The sequence below is a fragment of the Pygocentrus nattereri genome, chromosome 3, assembly GCF_015220715.1.
Source record: "Pygocentrus nattereri isolate fPygNat1 chromosome 3, fPygNat1.pri, whole genome shotgun sequence".
Taxonomy (NCBI): Eukaryota; Metazoa; Chordata; class Actinopteri; order Characiformes; family Serrasalmidae; genus Pygocentrus; species Pygocentrus nattereri.
The window spans coordinates 32,852,383-32,876,228 of record NC_051213.1 but is presented as its reverse complement, the minus strand read 5'-3'; the positions used below and the strand labels follow the sequence as shown (position 1 = coordinate 32,876,228).

At 39.1% G+C, this 23,846-nt stretch overlaps 1 protein-coding gene across 3 annotated transcripts in view; it reads right to left on the bottom strand.

Moving 5' to 3' along the window:
• Positions 1-2,528: 2,528 nt before the first annotated feature.
• The window catches only part of tsnare1 (T-SNARE Domain Containing 1), a 201,243-nt gene continuing 179,925 nt past the window's right edge, over positions 2,529-23,846 (bottom strand). For 2 of the 3 annotated variants that reach the window (XM_017706803.2, XM_017706804.2), the window contains exon 12: positions 2,529-3,058. The gene's annotated coding sequence lies outside the window, so the exon portion shown is untranslated. Of the gene's footprint in view, positions 3,059-19,951; positions 20,017-23,846 lie in introns of all 3 variants that reach the window. The other variant, XR_005130068.1, reaches the window with a different exon arrangement.

Genomic DNA, 23,846 nt, shown 5'->3' with positions numbered 1-23,846 from the left:
AGTTACTACTTCCTCATCAGTAAGAAAACACAGTGGAAACAGCCTTAATTAACTCGTGGATCAAATGATAGACAGTCCATTCTCTCTAGCAGAGAACAGGGCCATAAGGTGATCGAAGATGGCTCATGTGCGACTGAAATCAGCCCAAAATGAGGGGAATTTTCTCTCAAATTGTGTTTTCATGGCCAGGCAGCTCACTTCTGGGTACACACTTTGGAAGGCAAAAGCTGGGGAGTCTGTTTTAAACTCATAGGATTGTATTTCTCAAATGTGATATGTGATAACGTAGCACAACCAGGGTAGTTGGGGGAAACAGTGGAGTTTGAATGGCTGGTGGACACAGGGGTGTTTTCAATTAGTATACTTATACATACTCAAGTCTTTGCATTGTTATGTACATGTTATGAGATGCTTCATCATTTTTAGTACTTTCTTGGGCTTAACAAATACATAAAAATACTTCAAAATTCATTCTCTGAAACAAGCTATTTTTTTTGTCACAACTTTAGGCGTACTTTAACTAATCTTATGTCCTTCTGAACATGACCAGTGAAATGCATAGCCTAGCTCTCGTTAGACATGCATTCGGTTACTCAACTGAATGTGAAGAAATGCATCAAATATGCATCAGAGAATGACTTCATGGGAATTTCTCTCTTTTTTTAATAACTTCTAGGTGCATTATGGGACTCTTACATAAGACAAAGGCTGTCCCCAGAGTCATACTACATTAAAACAACAAGCAGTGTCTCTGCTTCCCTTTCACTTCAGTGATCACCCAGCAGAAAAGAGCATAATCATTCTAAAGAGATATCAAATTATGTCTGTTACTATCTCTGAATGATAACTTGGGGGAAGAAAAAAAATGTAAATGTGACAAATTGCAGAGGAAAAAGGAAAATGCCTGTCTCATCTTGATTAGCTAAAGGCTGAATGCCTGAGGCAATCACAAACCTCTAATTTCTCAGTCATTTCTTTTTTCTCTCCTGGAGCCTCCTGAATTGGCAAGTGCTATCGGTTTCTGTGACTGTGTGCATATACTGCAAGAAAGCATGAGGGATGGGGAGAATTAATAGGTGCTTCAAGGAACAGTCTTTTTTTTCCCCCCACCTAATCCCTGCTTCATCTGTAGCACACAATACATTACCATGAACAACAATTTCCCCATATTCAAAAAGAACAGGGAAAAAATATTGAGGCAAAGCATACATATAATTGAAGTCAATGCCTGCCTGTTGGCTTCTATTATAAAGGAGTCAATGCAGGGCTGTCTCTAGCCTTTTGTGGGCCCTAATCATGATTATTTGGGTTCCTCCATCTTGCTAGATGATGTACTGTAGAATTAGCAGCTAACTAATAACAAAGACTACTGTCTAAATTATATACATTTATATTTATAACAGGCTAAGTTGTGCTTCGCTAATGATGGATGCTCATGTGGGGTTCATCCAGGGGTCTGTCCCACAACGCAGTATTTCTTGCTTACCAGCTAACTTTAGGCTTTGTTGATTCTAACTCAAACAGCATTGCTTTTTATGGTTAGAAATGTTTTACTCCTATCTAAACCTGGATTGCTCACAGCCTGAGTATCTAAACCTAGATTAATCACAGCCTGAGTATCTAAACCTGGATTAATCACAATCTGATTATCTAAACATGAATGAATCAGTCAAACTGGTCGGCATCTGTGGTAATCAACCGCATACTACATATGGCTAGCGGAAGGCAGGACACACCCTGGACAGGTTGTCTGTGTATTCAAACCTAGATTAAACACAGTCTGAGTATCCAACCTGTATTAACCACAGTCTAAGTATCGACACCAAGATTAATCACAATCTGATTATCTAAACCTGAATGAATCAGTCAAACTGGTAGGCATCTGTGGTAATCAACCACATACTACATATGTGGCTAGCGGACAGTGATTACCTTGGATACTGGATTCCTTTATAATAGTTATGATTTGCATTATGCAATGTACTTTGTTTATGCTAGACATTTTGTAATTGTGACAGGCAACAAAGAGAGGACTGCAGTTTTGACTGCTGGTCGAAGTGTATAGAAAAATCACTCAAACTTCCAGGCCCTCACTTTGTTTTCATTGGTTTCAGTCTGGCATCTGTAGCACAGCCAGCTGCATCCTCTGTACACACAACTCTGTTCACCAATCAGAGTGCGCTATTAAATGACAGGAGTTGTTTGGTTGATTAGGGCAACGACAAGCACTGATTCCAGGCACAGAAATCGAAAACAACAACAAAGGCCAATCTATTTGCTTAGAAGGAAGTTTGGCTAAACAGCCACTGGCAATGGGCAGGTACCCAAATGGGTAGTAACAGCTGATGGCCAGACAAACTGAGCACACTGAAAGCTTGGGAGTTTCTGGAGGGCTGTGTGAGCCTAAAGACTTTAAGCTGCTGATGAATAGGCGTGGTTAGGTTGGTGTTTCGGTCTGAAACGCTCGCCTTCAGGGAGTTTTTCACTTCTCTTAAAGTCAAAGTAAGAGGGAGCAAGTTGATGCATTTTACATGTCACTGTTTAATTAATTATATGATACAGATACGCATACATTAGCAAAAACTCCCTGCCCGAAGCTGAATCCATCATTCCCAAAATAAATATTTAACATTTCGTTTCCATATGTTACCTTGTGCTCTAGAAAAATGAATGTACACATATTTTACTATTGTACTATTTAATATATGAATACAGTGTCAAGAAGCAGCAAGTGGTGAACATATGGGCAAACAAAAGAAGAAAAAATGAAATATGGTAATATCAACATACTGACAACCAGCCTACATCAAATCCATTTGGAGTCTGTTCTTTAATATGCGCCTAATTTAAAGAGGTAAAGAGCAGTACAGTAAAAATGCCTGATTAAAAATGACTTCAATCACTTAAAATGTCCACACACACCCAATTTATTCTCACCACAGAAAAAAGAGCAAGCACACTAAGGGAAACAGAAGGACAGACAGAATGGCGGGAAGATGAAGGAAAGGATGGCCTGAGGAGGGCTGAGGAGAGGTCACAGCAGAGCAGGAACTCGCATCTGTAGAAGAGAAAAACACAAGAGAACAAGAGTCAAAGAACTAAATAATGACCAAACACACTGGTATACACCAACTGGCCACTGCATTTAGTACACCTCCTTGTGTCTACACTCTTTGTGCTTGTTATATATAGTTTATATATAGGTGCTCTTTGTAGTTCTACAATTACAGTCCAGTCCAGCTGTTTCTCTGCATACTTTGTTAGCCCCTTTTACCCTGTTCTTCAAGAGTCAGCACCACAGAATAGGTACTATTTGGGTGGTGGATCATTCTCAGCAGTGCAGTGACACTGACGTAGTGGTGGTGTGATCGTGTGTATTGTGCTGGTCTGAGTGGATCAGACACAGCAGCGCTGCTGGAATTTTTAAACACCTCAGTGTCATTGTTGGACTGAGAATAGTCCACCAACCAAGAAATTTCCTAAAAAAATGTAAACCTGTGCATTAAGTGAGAGGACATCCACAGCTCACTAAACCAGAGTTTTGACTGTTTCAATATTATTTGAAATACTTTTACTATCTATCACTTAGTTTCAAGACACTTGCAATACTTTTACTGCTACACTACTACTAACTTGTGACGACAGGATTTGAGGTGTTAGCTAGTGAAGCTATCTGAGTGGAGCACAATGAACCCTTCAGTGTTAAGAGAGTTGGGACAGGTTGTTATATAGCTCTGACCCAGGCTATGTGAAGGCTGGTTTCACTTAGTCAATCAGTTGTCAGTGGTCAATCAGTAGTCTTTTGTTAGCCAGTCAGCTGCTGTTACAGCACACTTTAGAACCAAAACATTTATAAGTGTGGCACCACTATTGCCAAAAAAATAATAAAATAGAAAATACACAGATATTCATATCTGAAACCCAAGACTTGAAATAACCAAACACTCTGAAATGCATATATATATATATATATATATATATATATATATATATATATATATATATATATATAAGGCATAAGATCTAAGACATAACTGACCAGAAACATTGATATTAAGTATCTACGACTCTAACATTGACCAAAACACCGATATTCATATCTGAAGCTAAAAAAGGACCAAACACACAGATGTTCTAAAACATGCTTTTTGTCCTCCTTTCTACTTCATTCCCCAAATTAACTTGTTGAGAAGCAATTTGTACTTTTTATCCCAGAATTATCCTGAGGTTTGGAGAGTATTTATGATTGGTGGTTAAAGTTTTAATTAGGTCCAGGCTTGAGTTCAGTGAGTTTAGAATAGAAGTGGCTCATTAATCACTCAACTGGGTGGTTTATTAAAGGGCGAAGCTCATCACTTTTATCTGAAATCATCGTTTCCCCTCAGTCCACCAGCAGGAAACTCTTAACTGAGTTAAACTGAAATGTTAAATAAAGTAATTGTCATGAAATGCTGAACTACTTCAGAGCTTTGATGTGAAACGAAGTGTGTGCCATGATGTGCAGCAGCAGTCAGTTACTGCATGAAGGAGTGGCTGTGATTCACAAGTGCGCAGAGCAACAGAACATTTCTCAATCTCTAATAAGATACACTAGATGTCCAAAAATATCCTGACACCCCTCCTAATGAGTGAATTCAGTTACATTGCTGACACAGACATTCAACTGAGCACACACAGCTTGTAAAATCTTCATAGTAAAGCACCAATAGAATGTGACCCTCTGGAGCAACAGCGTTTGAGATCATACTGCCAGTTGCCAAGTGTTGGAGCAGTGGAATTGTGTTCTCTGGAGTTTTGGAGCTCTATTTTTTGGGATGAGTTGGAGTGGAGTTTGTGATCCAGCATCATCCAACTCTTCTTGCTCTTGTGGCTGAATGCAATCAAATTCTCACAGCTATGTTCCAACACGTAAAAGTAATGCAAAGCCTTCCCAGAAGAACAGAAGTGTAATCTTACTGCAAATAAGGTGGGGCCAAACTCACTATTTTTCAATATTCATAACCAATAAACATTGGTGGAGCATGTGTCTGCAGGGCATACAGTATCACCCTTTGTTTATTGTATTTCCAGTCAAAACAGTCATGAAGTAGTACCAGTTATGCATTTTTCGGGGGATATTTTTAATGAAATTAAATGTAAGATAATCCACTTCCATAAGGAAGGGTTAAAGGAAAATAACAACTGTGCAAAACCTGGTAGACCACCAAAACTGTCCATGAGATAAACAGTACTCAAAGCTTTCCTCCTTATGAGGTAGAAGAAAGTCATATTCCACTCTTGCTTCATATAAAAAAAAGATCAGGCTCCTTCGTTCTCAGAACAATGGACTGACCACCCAGTCCAGACCTTAACATCACTGAATGTGTTTGGGATGACTTGAATCATAAGAAGCAGAAAATGCAACCAGACTGAACTTTGAAGATGTGGAAAAATATCCCTGAAGCCTTCTTTGAAAAACTGAAAACAAGTCTCCTGAAAAGAATGGAAGCTGTAATAAAGGTAAATGGTGGACACAATAAATATTGAGAGAAAAAAAAACTGTGGTTGAAGCTTCTGTGTAATTTTGTGTTAAATATATACATTTGATGACGTGTATAGAGTGAGGAACTTCTTCAACCTTTAAAGAGAGGAAGAACACTTAAATTCATTAAGAACTTTTAAATATTGTGCATATCTCATTTACAAAAAAACTTTATTCCATGGCTTAACGAACGATCCGTGGCACCTTTTATGTGTACTTAAAGTTTATTAGTTGACTTATGGATGATTAGTGCTGCACAGAGCTTTAATGGCATCACAGACCATTAATGGTAACTAAAGCACTAAATAATGTTAGTTAAACGCACGTCATTTTAAAGTGTGACCAATTTACTATTCTTCTTTTTGCCTGCTTCTTCTTCTTGTTATTATTTTTATCTACAATCGTATACTTGAATAGATTATTTACAGATTATTTTAGCTGAGTATATGGTCGCCAGCCTGTAGCTTCTCACATATAACCTCCAAAGTTTCTCTTACAGAGCTGTCCATCCTATCTAGTGGTCCTATCCTCCTACTCTGCCTGCATCATTACCTCGCTTTACACCAAACATCTATTACCTGCCTTCCCTGGTACTCAGACACAAACACACTGCACTCTCTCCCTCGCTCTGACCATCTGAACTCCCTGAACACCCCCACTGCTGCCCACTGCTAAGGGTTCCAGGTCACGTCTCAGGGTGTGATCAGGGACAATGACTCTGAACGGGTCTAAACGGCTACACAGCTCGAGTTTGCTCTGCCAGTCAACAGGAAAGAGAGAGAGAGAGAGAGAGAGAGAGAGAGAGAGCGAGAGAGAGAGAGAGAGACAGACAGAGACAGAGAGAGAGATGGAGCACAATCCGTGAAATAAGAGCAAGTGGACCTGCAGCCTTTTTCTGAAGGAGTGATGGCCGTGACGCATTTCTCACTACTGTCACTACGGCCCCAGGCCATGTCTCAGTGACCCACTCAGACACACACACACACACACACACACACACACACACACACAGACACACAAACAGTATGAAGTGTGTGATCTGCAGCACTGCAGGCAGAAAGCAAGGCAACAGGGACAAGCAGTAAAGAGACAGAGGAAAAGTATGAAGTGTGGGTGGATGGTATGGAATAAGAGGGGGATACTCCAGTGAGCCTGCAGGGCCACTTCTGTTCTACACAGATACTGTTTGCTTCTTATTTTGTCAAAACTGCATGGCATCAAAAAAGAGCTGAATTTAGAAATTTAGACAAACGGTTACAATAAACAGCATAGAACCATGTAATCATATCCATGTGCAAGGTACGTTACCTGTGGACATCTAGTGTTGTTGTTGTTTTGCTATACTTCAGATGTACCTTACATAATGCATCTACAGATACATATTCAGACTACTGTGCAAAAGTCATGGACACTTTTTCATTTGTTTCCACTCAAAATAGCCACTTTGTAGCAACAGGGGAGAAAAAAAAGAAACATATTTAGCAGGAAATTACAGAGTTACCATCTCAACAATTAAATAGAATATCATTTTTTTTCTGTATATAGTGTGACATCCTTTGTCTTTATTATAGCTTTTATTCTTTTCAAGTAATTTGCTTGATTTCAGGGACATTTTTCCACACCTCTAATGTTCAGTCTTAAAAGTTGGTTGTATTTTCTGTTTCTTATCATCCAACTAATTCCAACTACAAACTTAGACTCATCAGTCCACAAGACTTTGACAGCTACACATCCTTTCAGACTCATAGTTTCTTCTCACAGTGGAAGGATGGACAGGAAGATAGAGTGGAGCTTGATTTTCTCTTTTCTCTCAAAAATGAGCTTTAATTACTGTTTATCTGACTGGAACAGATTTGGTGAACTACCAGGTCTTGCACATTTGTTAGGAGCTTCACTTCTCTATATATTTTAATCACCTTCTAAACTCCAGTTCTGATTAATGTATGTCTGATATCTTCAGAAATATCTCCTGAAAAATGCATATCTTGTACTTAATGACCATTTTAGCTGGTGGTCTAGGACTTTTACATAATACTGTACTTTAGAGAAAATGTTGGTGCTGTTTAAGGTTCAGTTTGCCATACAAATGGGAAAAATCTAGCCTCTAGCCCTATTTGAGCTGTACTGGTTTTACCAGAGGAGGTCCAGTAATGTAGTTTGTATGTGATTTGATGGGATAAAGGGTCTGTGTCATTTTCCGAAATTACCCCAAATACTCCAGATCAAAATATTGTTGTGTGGATACTCGCATCACCATGATGCAACAGGTGTCACACTTCCAAACAATGACAACATGCTGTGCAGCTAAATGAGATATAGGCCCAGTCCCATTTCTTATTTTTACCTCTACCCCATGTTTTCGAGTGTCACCTTAACCCAGTGGAACAGAGTTATTAGGGGTAGTGGTTGAAATCCTATGAAAATGGGACAACCCTCAAAAAAAAAAAAAAAAAAAAAAAAAAATGCCTCATTTACAGCTACTAGCGCTGCTCTGTAGGCGATCCAGCGCGTTTTCAGTGATAGCAGAGAAGGGAAAAGTTCAGCTCCTCGCTGCTGGGCTTTAGTTACATTTAGGGCATCATATGCTTTCAAAGAGGGGCAATTGTTTATTATCACCCACTGCTAATTCTTTGGTGATATGAAGCTGAAGCTTGTTCAAATTTTCCCATTCCACCTTAAATGGTGCAGCAGTTACAGTCTGGCACTTCAGGCGTCAATACTCATGGACTATTTCAGTTGTAACAGGAAAGTTAGCTAGCTGGCTAGCTACCAAGACATGAGCATGCTATTAGCAATTTTATATGCTTGTTATGTAGAAAACATTGAAATGACATTAAACTAAGCTAAAACAATGGTTATTGTATTTTTTAACAGAGAAGATACTTATATTTGTGCGTTTCTTTGGTCGCTCATGAAGTTAGTTTTTCTTTTTTTCTCATAACACTTCATTTGGATTGAGACTCTGAAAAACCTCCGTTTGAAGGACCATGTAGCCCTAACATTTCGCCCTACCCCTCTATCTCAACAAAAGTTGGGACACCCCACCCCTAGACGTGAAAGCACAAAACAGAGGGCTGAGGGCCAGTAGGGGCAAGTGCTGAAATGGGATTGGACTAGCATTAGCCTAGTAAAGTGGGGTTCATTTAACTCACCAGCTGCTGCCCAACAAGACAGAAACCATTTTACCTTGAGAGAGGTACTTCCCATGTCCTTAATATATCAGCAAGTTATAGAAGTTTGATGAATTCCAGAAAGGTAATTCATTCAGAATTATTACTAGGCTGACTAATTACTTAATGGTGCTGCATTAAAATCACCAATCCTCCAGCATTTAATTTTAAAACCAGAGCGCCATGGCTCAAACAGCAAACCTAAGAACATCTGTCCAAATTTCAGTGTTTTACCTCACTGAATAATGTGCAAATGTCATCTGTATGATCTCAATGAACATGCGTCTTCACATGTAAATGACCTAATGGCATAGTTACATGATAATTACACAGCTAGTTACATTTCTAGCAATGTTTAGATTCCATATACATTAAATTTGCATTCTGAACCAACATAGCCCCGTCTGCACGAGACTTTTTTCCATTCTTTTTGATTCACAATACCTTCAAATTAACATCAATGTGGTACCAATTCAACGTACTTTTGGCAGAATTTCACCGAGTTACATGAGAGATAGCATAATGAGAGGTATTTCAAGCTGAACCTGCATGAGACCTTATCCATATAGGTTTTGACAGACATATGAGGCAGAGCAGGCTGTGAGTGAGGCTTAGAGACTGACCTAGTCCATCGTAACACTGAACTGACCCTTCAGTGGTGATATCCTACAGCTCACTGTACACTGTTTAAATGGCTTTTTAAAAAGACTGCCTGGCTATTAATCAGCATCTTCGTCAGAGGACCACAATGGATTATGAAGACAATGCAGTGCATGCATTTATTCTTCAATAAATATGTCTTTATTAGCAGGAATGGCTCATCACTGTCCTCACACCCATAATTGCTGCTACCACATGCCATGGTTTGCAATATTGTTTGAAAAGCAGCACAATAACTGTTACCAAATGTCTCATATGGATTTCTGAGATATCAACAAAGAGGAAATTGTGAAATGATATTCTGCCAAAAAGAGGAGGGGACACTTCATGGGTGAGTGCAAATGTGAAAAGAAAAAAGAGAGACAGAGTGAGAGAGAGAGAGAGAGAGAGAGAGAGAGAGGATGAGTAACAGTTGCATGGTGTCTTGGCTAACAAAACGAATCTGTCCATCAGATCTGAAGTCAGTGAGTGGGAATGTTGGCTGAGAACAGCAAACTGTGTGGGAGGAGAGAGAAAGGGGAGGAGGAAGGAAAGAAAGAATGAGGGAGAGAAAGAAGAAAAGGAAGAGAAAATGAGAGAGAGCGAAAGAGAAAAGGAGGATGAAAAAGAGATCGAGGAAAATAAAGAGAGAGGCACGAGAGACACGCAAAGTAAAAAGGAGAGAAAGAAGAAAGAAAAAGAGAGAAAGAGATAGAGCTACTAAGGGAGAAATGGAAGGAGAAAGAAGAAAAAGAGTGAAACAGAGAGAGAGAAATTGAAAGAAAGAGAAAACAGAGGAGGGGAGAGAAAGAGAGAGAGACACTGTGGTAAGAATGGATGAAGGGGACTAAAGTGGGGGAGGGGCACTTGGGGAGGAGTTTGGGGGACAGCAGGGAGGGGAAGAACACCTGCTTTGAAGCGACAGAGATCAGAGGGCACCCTCCTCTCAGGCTGCTTCTCAGGCCAAGATCCAGGCTGTGCTGGCTATATCTACATCAAAGCCTGCCTGCCTCACTGCCACCACAGGGAGAATCTCCCCCAGCACCCAGCAGCTCCTGCCTGCCAGCTCCACCTCCACCCACCAGCAGCATGCACTCAGAGCCAGGGGGAGCTAGAGAGCCTTCTCCAGCACAGATGGCCTCTACCACAGTGCTTCTCAACTACAGTGCTGATTCGATTTTGTATCAAACATCTGAGTCATTTCTGCAGTCAAGTGAACTTTATTCTCATAATCTACTGCAAATACGACAGTATTCAGCTCACGAAGTCTGACCTCACTCCTATTCACAACTGGGGTCATACTCAGAATGTACAAACACATAATAAAAAGTGGGAGTCTACTAGACTAGAGAGAGACAATATACAAGTTTGCTAGTGTAACTTTTTCAGTACTAAAACCATGTTTCACATGACCATTTTTTTCAACCTCTCTTATCCTTTAAAATAAACCAGGTTCTTTTTTGTTCCTTTGCCTTTAAGCCTGCTATATGTACATTATCTATGTTCTAAATGGCTGCCTTTTATTGTAGCTCATTAAGAAAAAAGCAACACAGGCTGTAATACTCCTTATAACTTCAACTGAAATGGGTGGGGCTAAATTGCAGTAGGCTGACTAGAATGACATGAGCTAGTTTTCATGACATCACAAAAACAATGAATTCAAAATGGGCTGTTTATGCAGTGCAGTTTCCAGAGGAAGACTGTATAGACTGAAAAGAGAATGGGACATTTTAAAACTTTAGCTGCACTGACATACTTATTCATTTAAACAAAGCAAAGAAAAATTCGCCTTTTCATGATATGGGCCCTTTAAAATGTCACAGTGTGACATTTTTATGTTAAATTGTCAAAGATTATTATTCAAATTTCATAAGGAGATCTTCAATTTCTGATAACATCACAGCACACCAGTGCAGAACTGTTTTTCTCAATCCTGCCCACTCCCACAAGATTTCAATTTGCTCCCGCCCACAACGCATTGGAATCATTTCCGCCCACTCCCCGCACTGGAATCATTTGTCCCACTCCCGCCCACAACCGAAATATTGTGCCCCACTCCCGCCCACACAGTTCAGTCAAGGCGAACTGACATTCAATATCTGACTATGGAAATTTGCATGCTGTACCACATGATCAATAGCCTCACAACTCTTTAGAATGACTTCAATTGTTTAAATTAATTAAACTTATCTTTTCATATTTATCTTTTCTTACATATAAGGATCACAACCAACATATGTTGTGATTTTCTGTTTATACCTTTCTCTCATAATATTTAACTTTTTGCTTGTGAATGTGCATCTGACCTTTTTAACATCCTCCCCTAATCATGAACAGCTGAGAGCTGATCAGAGTTAATATAAGAAAGCTTGTGCTACAAATTCATTCATTTATTGTTGTTGTCGTTTATGATGTGAGTGGATCATTCACATGATGCTATTGATTCGTTTTAGTGTATGCAGGGTATAACAGGGCTGAGCTTCATTTACAGTAATGATACAGAGGATTTCAGATGTCTGAGATCATTATAGAAATAAACGAAATATTTTACTGAAATTTGAGAAAATGAAATTAAAGAAAAGTTATGTAAGTAAATTGCAGAAGAAATATTCAAGATTCTGGATTATTCCTTGGTCACTACTCAAACTTAAGCCAGTTTATTATACCGATAACGGTAAGGCCAGTACAAAAGGATATGGGTCACTCACATATAGTCATAAGTTTGTGCACTCTTGCTACATGTTTTGTTGGTTGTCTAAGTGAAAATCATTTTTTGTGTAAATGTTAAAGCACAAATGCTGTTTATAGTTTACAATATTGGTGAAAATAAAGCAGAATATAAAATGTAATATATAAAACCACACATTATATAAATATAATATGTGAACACAGCCCAACTACACTCACCAGCCGCTTTATTAAGTACACCTGTTCAGTTGCTTGTTAATACAAATAGCTGATCAGCCAATCACATGGCCACAACTCAGTGCATTTAGGCGTGTAGAGGTGGTCAAGACAACTTGCTGAAGTGCAGACCGAGCATCAGAATGGGGAAGAAAGGGGATTTAAGTGACTTTGAACGTGGCATGGTTGTTGGTGCCAGACGGGCTGGTCTGAGTATTTCAGAAACTGCTGATCTACTGGGATTTTCACACACAACCATCTCTAGGGTTCACAGAGAATGGTCAGAAAAAGAGGAAATATCCAGTGAGCGGCAGTTGTGTGGACGAAAATGCCTTGTGAGAGGTCAGAGGAGAATGGGCAGACTGGTTCTAGATGATAGAAAGGCAACAGTAACTCAAATAACCACTTGTTACAACCAAGGAGTGTTTCCAGCACCTTGTTGAAAGTATGCAACAAAGAATTCAGGCAGTTTTGAAGGCAAAAGGGGGTCCAACCTTTTACTAGCAAGGTGTACCTTATAAAGTGGCCAGTGAGTGTATATTTAAATGTAGGACAGAAAAGAGGGACAAAAAACAAAGTGTGCTTTTTGTGTGTGGCGAGATCTTAGGTCAAGACTTAATGACAATCAAGAAACAGGTCCTAAGGCAAGAACATTTCAGAAGCACTGCTCTAGAAGAATATGGATGAGAGGGCCAAAATCTCAAAAAATAGCACAAAAAAAAAAAATCCATCAGCATCAACAGGTCTGAAACTGAGACGGTGTGGCTTTAGTCTCCAGGAGCTAATCGTTTATCTGATCTGATCATGAAAGTGTGAAAGATAAAGTAATGAGCACTGAGGAAGTTCACGCATCAGATACCAGTGGAACTTTAAGCTCAGGCACATGGATTATTTTCCTGTCTGATACCGAAATAGTAGATGATTTGGAAGTCAAACATTTTTTCGAGGCAAATCAATGTGGACAGATGGGCCCCTGCACTCTGTAGGCATCCGTCTTGCCCCATTTCCACAGTCAACGTCCAGATGCCTGCTGCTGATAGCTCATATCAATCACAGCCAAGTGCTCTCCACAGGCCAGGTATTGATTGGCAGGAGGGGAATGAATGGCACCTCTGTACCACAGTGGATGCAGTGCCAGCTCTCTTGATAGGAAAAGAGAGCAGGGGTGCTACACAGGGCATAGTGCAGTGAAATTTCCATAGCTACTAGCCAGCTTTAGGGATGTATCTTTGAGGTTATCACCCCAGTGACAGAATAGCATGCCTCCTATCACGGAGAGAAAACACTCAGCTAACTTAGAGAGCCTCGTTGATACAGTACAACATATGGAAATATGTCACAGTTTGGAAGGAAACTGCATCAGGACTTCCAATTCACACAGACTGAGTATATTTTTCATTGATTTGTATTCAGTAATATATAATACTTTCCCTTAGACTCATAGCAATCCCCTTTTTACATGGTTCATCTATTCACACTGAGCTCTGTCTTGGTGGTTTGGCACCAGCACGGCTCTGCTTTTCCTCACATCTGAGGTGTGTATTTTATTTTAGACCAAACAGATGACAAAAAGAAAAGAATAGCTCAAAAATATTCTTTTTTTAGCTCTGCTCTGTGTGCTACTGATAACACACGGCAGTTTTCCAACACGATAACGACCCCAAACACAACTCCAAGATGACAACTGCCTTGCTGAAGGTAGAGGTGATAGACTGGCCAAGTATGTCTCCAGACCTAAACCCAATTGATCACTTGTGGCGCATCCTCAAGTGGAAGGAGGAGGAGCGCAAGGTGTCTAACATCCACCAGCTCCGTGATGTCATCATGGAGGAGTAGAAGAGGATTCCAGCAACAGCCTGTGCAGCTCTGGTGAATTCCATGCCTAAGAGGGTTCAGGCAGTGCTAGATAATAATGGTGGTCACACAAAATATTCACAAAATATTGACACTTTGAGCACAATTTGGACACCTTCACTGTGAGGTGGACTCACTTGTGTTGCCACCTATTTAGATATTAATGGCTGTGTGTTGTATTTTCAGAGGACAGTAAATCTATACTGCTATATATATATATATATATATATATATATATATATATATATATATATATATATATCTCCTGATGGTGGACTCATGAACATTAACATTAGCTGAGAGAGGCCTGCAGTTGCTTAGAAGTTACCCTGGGGTCCTTTGTGACCTTGCCGACTATTACACATCTTGCTCTTGGAGTGATCTTTGTTAGTCGACCACTCCTGGGGAGGGAAACAATGGTCTTGAATTTCCTCGATTTGTACACAATCTGTCTGACTGTGGATTGGTGGAGTCCAAACTCTTTAGAGATGGTTTTGTAACCTTTTCCAGCCTGATGAGCATCAACAACTCTTTTTCTCAGAAATCTCCTTTTTTCGGGCCATGATACACTTCCATAAACACGTGTTGTGAAGAGCAGACTTTGATAGATCCCTGTTCTTTAAATAAAACAGGGCGCCCACTCACACCTGATTGTCATCCCACTGATTGAAAACACCTGACTCTAATTTCACCTTCAAATTAACTGCTAATCCTACAGGTCCACATACTTTTGCCACTCACAAATATGTAATATTGGATAATTTTCCTCAATAAACAAATGACCAAGTATAATATTTTTGTGTCATTTGTTTAAGTGGGTTCTCTTTATCTACTTTTAGGATTTGTGTGAAAATCTGATGATGTTTTAGGTCATAATAAGAAAATTTGAGGCCCCTCCATGAGTGTTCAAATACTTATTTACTTATTTTCCTCACTGTATATATTTATATATATATATATATATATATATATATATATATATATATATATATATATATATATATATATATATATATATATAATGAATAATATATTATGTTTTTGATCTACCTATCTAGAGCTTTTTACAGTGTTTATCTGCTCTGTGTTCTTTAAAAATGTTTACAGTTATAGCCTTCTTGATGTCTCGCTCATCTGGTACTAGAAGCACAATGATATCATCAGGCAGCGCACCTCAGTCTCCTCTTCTGTAATAATTTTTATCATTTGACTTCCAAATAAATCTGCGCTCTTTGTAAAATCAGGAGAAAATTTAAACAGCTATACACATCATAATAACAGCAGGGAGAAGAAGAATTAACAATGCACAAGCAACCATTTAAACAGCTGTTAGCATGAGATGGCCACTTAACTCTGCTGGTTACAGAAACATTTGCTTTGAGAAACTCACTTTTGTTATCACAGCTCAAAAAGGAGTCAGTCAAGAGGGTCTCCTTTTCAAGCAGCCCATGAACCAACTCTTCTCTATTAATTTCATTTATAATAATTTCAAATCAATCATTTTTCTAAGTATGAAAGTATGACGTTTGAAATGACCATGTGTGGCACTGTTTTTATTGGTTATTTCATGAAACTGTTTCCATGAAACTGAGACACAACTGTTGCGGCTAAGTTTCAAATGAGTTGCAGGATGCTTTACTTTATGCAACTCAAGTGCAATTGAGTTTCATGTAGTTTCAAGCAACTAAAGTTGCATGAAAATTTCACTGTGTAAAGTCAGCCTATAAAGAGAACTGTGCTTTAGACTTTTAGACAAGTTATTTTTAACTTCTTACTAGGCTGTCTGTACTTCAACATGAAATCAGTCTTGATTTTAATGATGTAGCAATAGGTCTTCTTTGAGTATGGAGGTTAGGCTAGAGTACTAACCTCTCTAACTCTCAGCCTCTACAAAAAAAGAAAGGGTTCGTAAAGGGCCTTCGCTTCTAAGAGAACGCACGGGAAGTCAAGCTTCTTGCTTGTGATGCGATCCACCCTGAGCTCCATCAGCCCAGCTCTAGCTATGGGACAGTGAGCAGTTTGGAGTGAGGGGCTCAGTGCTGATCAGGCTGCTATAGTGACAGCTTAAGCCTTAGGCTGGGGAATGTTGGGAGCCTAACACATTAAGGCGACCAATCAGCTTTAGGTAATCTCAGCTCCCCTGGAGACGGGGCAAGGGGGAAGAACGAGGATGAGGCTGCGTCACTCCACCACCGGGAGAAACAGAGCAAGAAAAAAAGACTAAACTGTTTTCTGTCATATTCTTTTTTAGCTCTGCTCTGTGCGCCACTGATATCATACAGGTTTAGTTTGGAACTTTGCAAACTCCGAGCCCACCCCTGTCACATGACACTATCTGACACGGAAGCGTCAGTAAATGTCGCTCTCCTCGAGACCGCCTGTAATTCCCCAGCAGCAAAGTTTAGAACGAGCTGACGGCACCAAAAAAGATAAATAAAGGATTTTCATTTTTCATCTTGTACTGGAAAATTGCATTTTCCTTCAGCATTTATCTCCAACAGAGGCGCCAAATCCAGATCCTTCCATTTTTTTAAAAACAATCACTTTGTTAATGAAAAAGAAACTTTTTAGACAGAAGGAGACTCCACTTTACTGCTCTTATTCTCTTTAGTCTGTTGTTCATTTTCTCCAGCTCTGGGGAGGAAAAAATCAATGAGAAAGAAACAGTCAATGCACATTAAAGAACATGCTGTGTTAAACTGCCACTCAATACTGTAACATTCGTCTCACAGATTCTGAAATGGCAGATTGAGAGTGAGGGAGAAGCAAAAATGCATACAGATGATAAAAAGGAAATGCTCTTCTTAATGGATTAAAAAAAAAAAATGAACCAAAAACAGAGCACTGACGCCGTGACTGTGAGCAAAATCGCAGTCAGAAGTGAACTCAGAAACTTCTCTCACTCAGAGAAGAGAGTGACTAATGTCTTGCATTAAGTTTGTTGTTTATTCCCACCCGGAAGCAGTGAAATAACCCTATTAAATCAAGTAGTCACCCAGCCATTAATCTCAATGCAGCGGACTAGTTCCTCAAAGCTAATGTGTTTTGGAATTTGCATGAGACGAGTTTACCCACAAAGCTTTGTCTAAGAAGATTTGAGTCCAGACTGAGAGCTTATTGTCATTCTTCTTTGTTGTGATGTGAATAAAAGACACCGGATCTAAGGCACTAAATCTAATCAAGTGGACCAGACCTGTGATTTCTTTTTCTTTATCTAATTTCTACCATTGTCTTGTAAAAGTTATGTAATGGCCTACAGTGGAATAAAGGAATTAGTGGGTTCTAATTACACAACTTTAACACCATTAGTGATCATTTCGAACAGGTGACCATATTTTTTATAAGTAACATATTGGAAAAGTTAATATATATTGGCTTGGACAAGCTACCACCATACTAGCTGTTCTCTTTCCTACATCCCTTCAGAGTGAACCATACATTTTTGTCTCCAGTTGGTGAGATTTTTATTTTGTTGTGCCTTGTCTAAAAGGGCTTTTACAGTTTTCTTCATATCACATGAAATCCAAATTTTCCTCCCTTTTCTGAAATAAAAGAATTCTATATAGAATGTAAACACTGTTACAGCTTCAAAACATGTCCCTTCCCCAGTGCATATGGCCCATATATCACTGTTGTCAGAACAAAACCTTGTATCTCCAAAATAGTAACTTGACAGGAGAAGGAAAATTCTTACTTTACCTATAATGTAAGTCAATGGAACCAGCTTTTTTCCAAGTAATTGTTTTGGTCCGTTTATCACGAAATTTATGCACAATGTAAAGAACAACAGGTATTTTCAAATTATGTCAAAAACTGGGAAAAATGCAGACATATGCAAACTCAGCTACAGTATATAAACATATATCTGTCTATTCAGCCTAAAGCATTTAGCCCCACCCACGCACACTGAAGTTATAAGGAGTGTTTCAGAGTGGAATCCCTTCTGAATGAGGAACACTAAAAGACAGCCAATCAGAACAGAGCTCATTTACAAAGATCAGTATCAAAGGCACACCAATAAAACTGCCTGTTTAATTCTGAGGGGTAAAGTGAGGCTGGAAATGGATATGTAAAAATAAGTTACGACTGCGATTGGTACATAAGCTTTCATTAAATGTGGACCTCAGGGAACAAATACAAGAAAAATGTAAGATATGCGCCCTTCAATCTGGAGGATCAATAAACAGTGTTCTCTGACCAATTAGGCTGGTCAATTCTTTGTCTCACAATGTTCATTTCACATAAGAACTGCTTAGCCAGAAACAATCTGCTCGTATCATGTTTAGCCATTGTGCCACTACATCTATTCCACAAATTACACAGCAACAACTTACTGTTTATAATGTGAAACAACGTGCATCATCAAACGCAGTCACTTACACTACACGTCCCAGTGTTCGTAGAACTGCTTTCCTGAAATCAAGTGCACTGTTAGGGAGCTTGTCTGTAGGCTCTACACTAGGTGTTAGAACATTGCTGTGAGGATCTCACTGCATTCAACCACAGGAGCATTAGTGATGTCAGGTACTGATATTGGATGATTAGTTCTGGACCACAAACTCCATTCCAGCTCATCCCAAAGGTGTTGGATGGAGCTCGATCACTCCAAAGAAAACAGTCCCACTGCTCCAAAGCCCAATGCTGGGGGAGGGGTGTTAATACCCCTGTAGCTGACAGAGCTTCTCATTCTATTGACAGGGCTTTTTTTATGGAGATTATACAAGCCTGTGTCAGCAATAGGCTCTCCTTAAAATATGTCATGGTGTCAACATACGTTCAGACATATAATACATATAGTAATGTATTTAAATGGTAGCTTATGATGATACTCAACCGCATAATGTGCTACGAACCTACAAATGAATTACGCCGCCATGACATACCTGGTGGTCTCGGCAGTTAATGGCTGGATCAAATTTTGTCAAGGAACAAAAGTGGATGCCATACTGATGACGAACAAACTGGAAATACTTTTGACTTTGTTAGATTTCAATTGTTTAATGCTCTCGAAGTCATCCCTTAAATATTTTCTCTCGCTCTCTTCTCCTCCTGGATTTTCTCTCTCTCGTCTTTGCCATGTCTCTTCATGGATCCCAGCTCAGTGTTGTCAACTTGGCTTTTTAAAATGATTTGAATAAGCCTCTTTCTTCAGGAGGCTGTCTGCTCTGTTTCATTGAGAGTAAATCAGCTTTAGCAGCTAAATATAAAAATGTTGCCTGAGCGTTAATTCTTAAATATTTATCAAGGTGCTTGAAATGCAGCTTCATCCCTGTGAAGTATTCGGAAAGAGAGAGAAAAGCCACAGAACACACACGTCGCACACAAGTTCTGTTTCATGCTTTTTTTTTTTTTACCTCAGATAATTATCTTTGATTAAGAATTGGCTTGCTGGGCTGGGCTTGTCCTACACACACAAAAAAAAGCATTTCTAATAAAGAATCCCTTCTGACACTGAAATTAAGTCCAAGACTAGGCCTAATCTGTATACAAAAACACTCTCTCAAAGGCAGCTAATGGAATTAAGCTGCAGTTGGAATCATTGAATACCCAAATTAAGGAGAGAAGAGAGGAAGGCGAGAGAAGAGAGAAAGGTGGAATAAAGTGTCGATGTGAAAGGTTTGAGCCTGCCAAGGAGAATCAGTGATCAGCTGGTGTTATAAGCCTCGAAAAGCTGAGAATGCAAGCTGTTTGTGTCATTAGTCAAACTTTTATTTAAAAACACAAAACAAAAAATAAAAGAAAATAAAAGGGTCTAAACAACACCATCATCTCACCTATTAAAAGTAGAAGCTGGAACAATTTTACTCTGAAAAACATCATCCATGCCCGTTCAATATTACATTTAGAATGGTCAAACACTTGCCTGCATGGTAGACTGCTTGTCATGAAGAGCACTGCTGTAAATACTGCATCACGTTAGTTGCCATGCTGTGATTGATAGCAAAACAAACACAGTCTTACATTCCCAGTCAGGTCCGTTCAGGTTGTACAGCACTGCATGGATTATAAACTGGATTTAAGCAACAAGGAAATGATTAACTGTGTAACCTGTCCTTATGTAGAATTGTATTCTGTATTAAAATCATGCAAATGACCAAATTAAACAAAAAAAATGTGTCTGTATGGGCTCCATGAACTAAACCTTTCACACCAGTTTCAGTTACCATATGCACCATGGAATCATATCACAACCTCTATTGTCTTAGCCAGAGTAAAACAATGTCCCTGTAGAATGTTTTGGTGGGAAAGTACTTCATTTATCAACTCCACTGTCTCCTCATCACTGAGCATTTTCTGTCTTGTCTCAACGTAAGAGGCAGTGCTTGTCTTACATGCTCAGATATGACCATGCAGAAACATCTGCTTTCCATTTAAAAAGCAGTAAATAGTTTTAGCATTTATTATTTTTGTTAGTTCAATAACATGAGTGTCTTGAAATGACCATGAAAATTATATGATTACTGTAAAGTAAACAAAGTTTCTGACATCCAATGAGAGCAACAGTGGCTGCACGTTACAACCAATAAGTGTATATATCAAATAAATCATATATACAGTCAATATATACAATATTGTTCATAAAGCTTGAGGAATTTTTTTGTAATGGAGGCACTCAAGGGGAACTGGAGCCTTCTTCTTTGCTATACTGTTAATTTGTTCATTCCTGCAAGCACTGTCTACTGTAGTCTGCTGAAGGTATAGAATTCTCTATACATATTATAGACACATGCAGATAGGCTTCAGCCTGGACTATTACAATTGGTGTTATGCATTACTGTGTTATTAACACATTAATTAATATGTTATTAACAGCCTTAGTGTCTCTACAGAACCTGGGTCTCTACACAGCACGGTATTCTGCATTAGAATTAATTTTATAAAAATGTAAAATTAAACCGTGTAAAAAATCGGTCTGTACAGAAACTGAATTTCTATACAGGTCGTGTTTCACATTAAAATTCACTAAAAAAACTAAAAACAGTATAAAATTATTATTATATCCACCTAATACTCTCCATAATAATCTAATAATCTCCACCAAGTACAGTATGTAGCTTTTTTTCCCTGTGCACAGCGAGCAGATAAAAGCAGTGGACGAGAAAAGAGTTGAAAGGATTCGGAGGGTTCCCAGAGGTAAACACTAGTAGACAGGGTGGTCTTCCTCTAAAGCTCTGCTGAAGCGTGTCTGTGCCTCTTTGGCTGCATCTGTCGGATGTCCTTTCGCTCGGTGACTGCGTCTGACTCCGCAGTTTGACTGCAGCCCACACTGCAGGTTCAGAGAGAGGTGTGGGGGCTGGCGCAGAAAAATGCCTACCCACTAATCCCACACTCAGCGGTCAGCCTCAGACTTGATAAGGGTCAAACTGAGACTTGGCCCAGCCATTCAGGCCTGTGCTGGGAAGACTCAGGGAAGCATGTTGGCCACATGCCCTTCTGTTCAGAGGCATCTGTCTGAGTGGAGTGGGAGAGTGTGTGTGTGTGTAGATCTGTGTACCTACACTGACTTGCTGGTTTATTTGGAACACATGCCTTGCATCAATAAACAGTCACCATTTTATCAGAAACATCTCTGCATAGGTCCACTTTACATGTTTACAGTTACTGACTGTAGCCCATCTGTTGCTTCATAAATTATCCATGCCCTCTATTCTATCCATCAATGAAAGAGGCCACCACAGGACCACAGAAGGTGTGCTGCACTGCAATGAGTGTATCTGGCTCAGCAGTATTGGTGGGGTTTTTTTTGTTTTTTTTTAACCCTATCAAACCAAAAGTCTTGTGGACAATACATTCAGAACCATTGATGACATCCACTTTAACTCTGCTGCCAGAGGAGTTACAGCATGCTGACTGCAGTAAAATGAATCAGCATGCAGAGGTAGATTTTTCATGTTCAAGGTATTAACAATGCAAACACATCCTCAAAGGTATAAGGGTCCAAAGTTCCAACTGTGCATTTTAAATAAGCTTTTCGCAGGGAAAGGTACATTTTTGTATCTTTTCATAACCTAATGTTTTAAAACAGAACAATAAAATAAAAAGCCTGGGGTAAAAAAATGAGGTATATGGTGTTAATACAACCTAAAAAAAGGTACCTACACTTACAGATAGGGTGCAATTAGGTTCCCTAAATAAAGGTACACCCTTGAGTGTACCACCCCAGTGAGAAGAGGGGTACTGGCCCAGTGACAGTTTAGTCACAGTAAATATAGCTTGGATGTAAAAAATCATATAGAACCATTTAATGAAATGTTCTGTAGGGATCCAAACGTGGTTCCTCAATGGCATCACTCCAAAGACCTCCTTTAGACACCTTTATTTTTGAGGGTGTAGATGATAAACGCTGTTGTGGAAAAGAACAATAAACCAGCACACCATGATCACTTCTGTGCTGAGAACTGTCCACCACCAAGTATATTTAGTTTAACAGCAGTCTTATGGTGGTCCCTTTCTATTGATTGATGGGGTAGAGCAGAGCTGCCCAAGATTGGCCTGTGAGGACATTTAATTTGACCCATCAGAAGGTTACCCTAACTCCACTCACTCACCCAATGAGAGATCAAATATATTAATACTATATATAACTTTTACATTTAACATTGCATGTTTGAAGTATGGCAGTACCTGAATGTAGTGTAAACATATAAATATATACAGACACATACATAGAAATATATTCAAAATAAAAGTATTAAAAGTAATCAGATTCATCTGGATTATAAATTACACAAATTGTTCCAGTCAGCATTTTATTGCACATCAGTATGGGCTTTCTAAGCCAAAATCAGCAGAACGTTAAAAAACAAAAAACAAACAAAAAAAAATACAAGTGTAAAAATGCTGCTTGCATATGTTTTCAACCCCTTCAGACTAGTACTGGTAGAACCACCTTTCCACTAAGTCTAATGGGGTAAATATTTACCAGCTTTGCACACAGTTTAGGAGTAGCTGGGTCTGATGCTTTCTGGGAGATGTGTTTTGATCTGTTTCTTTTTTTCTTCAGTAATGGCTTCTTTATAGCCACCATAATACACAGGCCAGTTGTGTACAGAGCTCTCGATATCATTGACTGGTGCACCTTCACTCCAGTTTCAGCCACTGAACTATGTAGTGCCTTCAAAGACTGGTGTCCTCTCTATGGCTTCCCTCACAAAACCCCCTTCTTATTCTCAGGCTGACTTTTGATGAACAGCTTTGTCTAGGCAGTGCCTGGGTGGCACGATTCAGCTTCCATTTCCTCACAACTGATCCAACAGTGCTCACTGGGACATCCAAACACTTGGATATTATTTTGTAGGCTATATACATATGTCTATAACTTTATCTTTAACTTTATTAAAATGTTCCTTGATCTTCATCTTCACATTTTTCCTTCGCAGTCTAACAATGGTGGTTAAATTAAGGGGACCTGTCATCCAGAAAATGATTCACAGGGAGAGGCCAATTGTAGGCCAAGTGTGTACCTGTTAGGCAATCTGGGTAAACTTGAAACGTCGACAGTAAAAGGGGCTGAATATTTATGCCAACAGCATTTTTCATTTAGTCATTGTGGTCACATAATATTTTTGTATATCTAAAACCAAAATCACTGCTTAATCACTATAAATTCTTTAATGCTAAGGTTTTAAATCAAATATGACAGCGCAAAATATCAAAGTGTCATTTGTAATCCAGACAAATCCAATGACTTTTAAGGGAGTTCAATACTTTTGCAAAGCATTAGATTTTTAAAAAAGTCATTTTAAACCTAAATCCTT